Raw genomic sequence first — 6,000 nt, 5'->3', positions numbered from 1 at the left:
CTGACTGTAGAAATGCAGAATAAGACAATTGTTACAACTCACGAGGATAAGCTTTAGATCTCAGTGAGAAACTGTAAAACCAGAAACACTAATAGAAGCACAGGAAGGAATAAATTGTTCTAATCATGCTAATTCTGGTGTCAATGGGTTTTAGGAGTGATGCTAAGGTATGGGTAGCGAATCAATACTGGGAGGCTGATCCACTGTCTTTGATTCATCAGAGCTATTCTGACAAACATCGATTGAGCTCCTGTTGGTTTCTGTTTCCCAGGGATTACTCCGAGTATTATAATGAGTGTGAATTGATTTATAAATGCCAGTGATTGGCTGGTGTCTCACAAACCTGTCCGCAAAGGCATCGCTTTATCTTTTACAGTAAGAAGCACCTGCCTTACTTGCAGCATTCACTGATTCGCATTGAGTCTCAATAGTCATTTTGGCCTTGTGTGCTTGACAGGTATATTTTTGTCTGACATTTCATAATAACTTTTGCCAGTTGTGAAAAGGTCCACTTAAGTATTGAGGTGAGGGATCATTGGAGTCTTCAGCAAACTTGCACTTAAGCATACTACACATTCACACACGTCCACCCACGCACTCAATCGCTCAGTTTTGATTGTCTGAGGTTCTCCTTTAAAGCTGAAGAAAAATACAGAAATTAAGCGGTGTATAGAGAAGAGGACTCTTTGGTCTGACTCTATCAAACTTCTGCAACCCAAGTTGAAGATAACAGCCATCGCGCACTCTGCTAATAGCCCCACTTCAAAACTCCTCTGCTCAGATCTCACCTGCAGCTTATTCACACAGTCTTCTCAGAAGACGAGAATAATGAACACAGAAAAGCCTAACATCGAGAGGCTGGTTGTGAATAGAAAAAGGAGGAGTGATCTGGTGATGCTGTTTTCTGTGAGTCGGGTTAATGCTTTGGTGTACAGTTATTATTCTCATTAGAGGCTGTCCACTTGCCTATTCTGCTGTTGTGGCAGAGATTAGAGTTGTTTCTCTTTGACCGTTTCTGCACTGAGGGAGGCGGGGAGAGAAAGATAGAGAAGGAGTTTCAAGCCAACAGAACACTTGGCAGCATAAACATGGGACCTGTGTTCTGCGCTATGACCTTGTTTGCTGACGTGTCAGACCTATTTTTCCACTCCAGAAAAAATGCTCGATTGCCACAAGGCAATGGGAGTACTCGTTTTGCTGCTAATCGCTTGGCTCCTCTGGGTCTCTGTGTTGTTGTAAGGATGTTTGTGCATGAGAGTAAAAGCCAGGATTGTTATTAGAGACGCTACTAAATGGGCTCCCCCACTCTCATGAACACTGCTGGTCTAAATATAGATTTACATAACAATAACAGCAAAATCGCACTGTTACAATCACAAAAAGGTTTCTTCCTGTTAAAAGAAAGTTTTTCCTTTCCACTGTGTCACCACATGCTTGCTTTAGAGGGTCATCTGATTGTTGAGGTTTTTCTTTCTAATGCATATGTTTCCTCTTATAATATAAAGTAAGTTGAGGCAACTGTTGTTGTGATTTTGTGCTATATTAATATTAATAATTGAAATTGAAAGTATTGCATTCAATGTTTTGTTTTATAAAGGCTCATTTTGGCTCAGTTTGAATCCTGATACATGAAGTAATTTGTGTCACACTAAAAAGCTAATTACACTGGAGTGAATGTGCATGTTGTTTTCACATTGCAGCTAAATTGAATATTCAGTTAAGTGGTAAATAATAAACAGCTAATATGGTAAAAAGTTATCGAATGTCAACATTACTGGTTTCAGATGTTATATTGCTAAGTCCTGTATGATATTAATTTCAATTAAATAAATGACTCATTTTTGTAGCATTTTGGAATTATTGTATGAAGGAACAGCAGGTACAGTAACCTCACGGCTGACTTGAACCAAAGGTGTAGCCAACTGGCCACTTAACCGCAACGTCAGCTGGTTAAAAATCACATTTTAGCCCATTTTCTCCATTTATTGTGTCCCAGATTTTTGTTATTTGGAATATATATAATGAAGAAAGAATCGGAATTTGAATTAGAAGTGTTATAGGTATGTATTTATCTAAGGTTAGTTTAAAAAGTTATCAAATCGTATCACTTGAACACCTCTTCACATTATAGTTCAAACCAAGTTTCTGGCCTTGTTATACAACTGTATTTATGTATAATAAAACTTAATCCTATATGACTACTTTATCTTAAAAGGGCTTCTCTTATGAATTCCAAATATACACAGTGTACTGCTGATGTTATTGCTGCTGTTATACAAATAAACGACACTCACTCTATTACAAAGATGCTGTATGAAAATAAGCTACCATGTCATTTCTTTTCATTTACTATGTTTACTCAAGATTCAACACTTCTTGGAGTACCAAGAACAACTCGCCAAGCCTTCCTGTAAGGAGGTGGTGCAGGAAAAGAACGACAGATATCCCTTTAGATTTCTGATTTGCCCTACGTATTGTTACATTATAATGCTGCAGGGCGTGACTGACTGCATGTCCAGTCCTAAAAAGAGCAGTATTGTCCTTGTGACATACATCAGTCACTTGAATGCCACTGTTGACCTATATATGAAGGCCTGGGTCAAAGGAGAGACAGGCTGGCCAGAGCACACAGGAGATATCTTGTTTAATGAACCTTAATGTGGCATGCATCAGACTGTGGCACACAAATATAACCAAGAGGAAGACACAATTTGTGCGCTACTTTGGTGAAAACTGAGCATAAACAGTTGTGTGTCTTGCATTGTTTCTGATTGTATAATCCAGACCAATGCACTGTGCGTTCTCTGGCTTCATTCAAAGCCAGTGAACGCACTTACTAATTAGATTCATGTACATTTTGACAGTAGAAGACAGAAAAACATGGACCAGCTCCTCGAAGGGGGAAGGGGAACGATGCAGAAGATTTAGTGCAACTCTAAGTCCTATTATCTATGCCTTGATGACTCCTCTGGTGCAATAATCAATGCAGGCTGACTGGCACCAGGGACACAGGGTCCACTACAGGAAGAGGATATCTTCAAACCATCCATTATGGATGAGAGAAGAAGTGAAGGGATGGAGAAAACAGGAGATGATAGATGTGGATAGGGCTAAAGGAGAGGGAGAAGAATGTGGAAAACAGGATGAGGAAGCGGGAAAAAGAGAAAGTAAACAACATGAGGAAGAGCTCATTCAGAGTGGGTGAGTGGATGAGGCATAAGGTGGAGATTGCAGCCACTGAATGTGCCATGGCTTCTGTTTATTTTTTTATTTCTTTGCTGCACTTGCTCCCTCTGTGAAGCTGGTTCATGCTGTTCTTCCAGTGTGACTGCAAAGTTTATGTCCAGCTGTGGGAATGGACGCAGCCCTCACAGGTATCAAAATTAAATTGTCTTCTTCCCTCCCTCCCACAGCATGCCACCACCTTTGCAGCAAACATTTTGTTTGTAACAACTGTTCTTTCTTCCCCCCTCACAGCTGCATCCTCCCCCGTGGTACATGCTCTAGTCTTCCTCCTCTTTCTTCCTTGTTGTGGTAATTTTGTCCTTCTTGCTGTGGCTGCCGTACCTTCTGGCCACACACACCAATATCAGCCCGAAATATCACTGCAAAAACACTCCACAAACAGCCCCTCCTCCAAACAGCCCCTCCTCTCCTGCATCCTCCTCCTTTTCCACTGTGATGTGAGGTCACAGCTGGGGAGCCCTTTGATTTGAAAGCTCAGTGTTTATGTGATAATACATTTGTGTATGCGATGGAGGGGGCTTCTGCGCTGCTGAGTGCCTGTGATAGAAGGGGTCCAGAATGCCATGACAGCGGTTGCTAGCCAGCACTAGCAGTTTATCCTCAGGCATACTGTAGCAGGGATATATACAGCCGGCCTCACTGCTGCCAACTCAAGCTAACAGGACTGTACCTGCAAGCGTGTTGGGGTCTCTGTGTGCCTCAGAGCTGTGCGCTCTAGAACAGAGGTGGGTGGCAGAGTAGGCTCAGTGTTTGGTTTGTGTGTATACTGTGTGGTGGAGCCAGAGGAGTGCTTAGAGTTAGGAAGTTTTGCTGGCTTTTTTTTTTTTTCTTTTTGCTTATTGCAACTTATGTTTGTGTGTGTGTGTGTGGGAGAGGGAGCATGTAGCACTGCTGAGCTCTGCTGGCTCTGGGATTCTGTCCTCTGCAGAGGGAATAGCTCATTATCTGCCTCTCAGAATGAAGCATCCTACCTAACACTGCAGTGCTGCACACTGAAAGGATAAACCTATTGAAGCGTTGTATGTGTGTGTGTGTGCATGTGTATGTGTGGGACTGTACAGGAGTTTGTAAGTTGGTATAAGGAAAGTGGTTGTGTATCCAGCACCCACAGTGTCTGTGTCCTTTTCTGCACACTGTCTCCTTCTTTTGTATATTTATATTTGTTAGTTCAGCACAGATGATTTTCTGGGGCTTGTCTTATTTACATTTCTTACTTAAGGCATTACTTTTCTTATGCATCTTTGGGCTAATATTACAATAAATATTCATTGCTTTATTTCTTTTTTACTGTGTGTGTATGACTGTTACATCATATTGCATTATATGAAACGTGCTTGATATATTCATATTAAGGCTATATCTTTGATATGCTGGGTCTTGGTATGCCTATTAAATCAATAGCCACCTCAAAATATGTATTGTATATGTATTTTGCCCTTGATATGCATTGTTCTAAACACATTATTGTATTTAAACAAAGTTCTAACTGCTTCATAGCTTGCATGGTCCCGTGGTAAGAGTCCACCATCTAGCTCAATTTCTGCATCTTTGTGTGGCACACCTGCATGTGCATATGGTTTTCTAATCAGTGGGTTAAGGTACTACAGTAGAAATCTTTTCAAGCAGCCAAACATTCAACATTCATCCAATCATTAAAAACATAAGAAACCCATTTCTGTTTTTCAGTTGTTTTTTGCTATGCTGTAGTTAAATGAGGGCAGGAATAACATGATTTCATTCACTGGTCTGGATTTAACAATATTTCTGTCAAAATCTGACTTCTGAGGTTGCTTCCTGATTGGTTATCAGGCTGCTGCTGAAAATGATTTAAACTACATAAATACATAATCCTGATGAAGCAAATTTGTATTGTTTTTGGGTGTAGGATTATAGATTAAGTTCTGTTAGATATGTTAACCTTTAGTGTTAGGAACCCCCTCGCCACACACCTTGAGTGTGTCAACCGTTTGCTATAACATTTCGTCAGCTGTGCAGAGGTGAAAATGCATCAGGGCGCCGTACTTCAAACTACTCCTTCATCGTGGCTGTTTAGAAAGACACCTTTCATTTCCAGACAGACTTCAAAACTAGTTCTGAGATGCCATAACTCAGCTCATAAAGTCACAGTCTACAGTAAAAAAAAAAAGGTATATATCTATGATAATGTATATTCAAATTCAAATTCAAATTTTATTTGTCACGTACACAGTCATACACAGTATATATGTAGATAGATAGATAGTGTCTGTCTCACACAGATCCAGATTTTAAAACTACTACTACTACTACTAATAATAATAATAATAATTTCATTTTCTATCCAGCAATCGGAGTAATCCAACTCTTTGCCTGACAAACAAACGCAACAAGAGCTGAACATCTTTTCCAAGGAACCTTACTTATCTAAACTCTCGACACTACTCACATTAACATGCACACAAAAGCTCTTTCGGGCAGAGTGGGCCCAAGTAGTCCCTTCTCCTAAGTCAAAACCTGGGCAGTTCATTGTGCTTCTGTTCTCTTTGAATGACTCAAAGAGAACAGAAGCAAAAGTACTAAAAGGTTTTTAAGGAGGAACCATATCTGAGTAATCAGGAGTAATTTACGTTGGCTTCAGTTTAAGCATTTGAGAGACTGTATTGTTGCCGGTTCTTATATCCATAAAGCACGAACAGCAGCAGTGGAACTCTGTTACCATTATCTTAGTTTAATACACCAAATCTCAGTCTGTCTCTCCCATGAACTCCTCCTACA

The 6,000-nt window shown here is 40.2% G+C and overlaps 1 protein-coding gene across 2 annotated transcripts in view; it reads left to right on the top strand.

The window, feature by feature from the left end:
- LOC102290462 (contactin-1a) overlaps positions 1-6,000 on the top strand; it is a 64,222-nt gene that overhangs the window by 13,384 nt on the left and 44,838 nt on the right. The window contains exon 1 of one of the 2 annotated variants that reach the window (XM_042227623.1): positions 50-3,971. The exons of the other annotated variant lie outside the window; for it this stretch is intronic. The gene's annotated coding sequence lies outside the window, so the exon portion shown is untranslated. Of the gene's footprint in view, positions 1-49; positions 3,972-6,000 lie in introns of those variants that run through there. 2 annotated transcript variants of the gene reach the window in all.

This window comes from Haplochromis burtoni, unplaced genomic scaffold (genome assembly GCF_018398535.1).
Source record: "Haplochromis burtoni strain Fernald_Lab_line unplaced genomic scaffold, NCSU_Asbu1 Contig_272, whole genome shotgun sequence".
In the NCBI taxonomy this organism is placed as follows: domain Eukaryota; kingdom Metazoa; phylum Chordata; class Actinopteri; order Cichliformes; family Cichlidae; genus Haplochromis; species Haplochromis burtoni.
The sequence above is the reverse complement of the archived record's forward strand: the minus strand, read 5'-3'. Positions and strand labels throughout refer to the sequence as shown.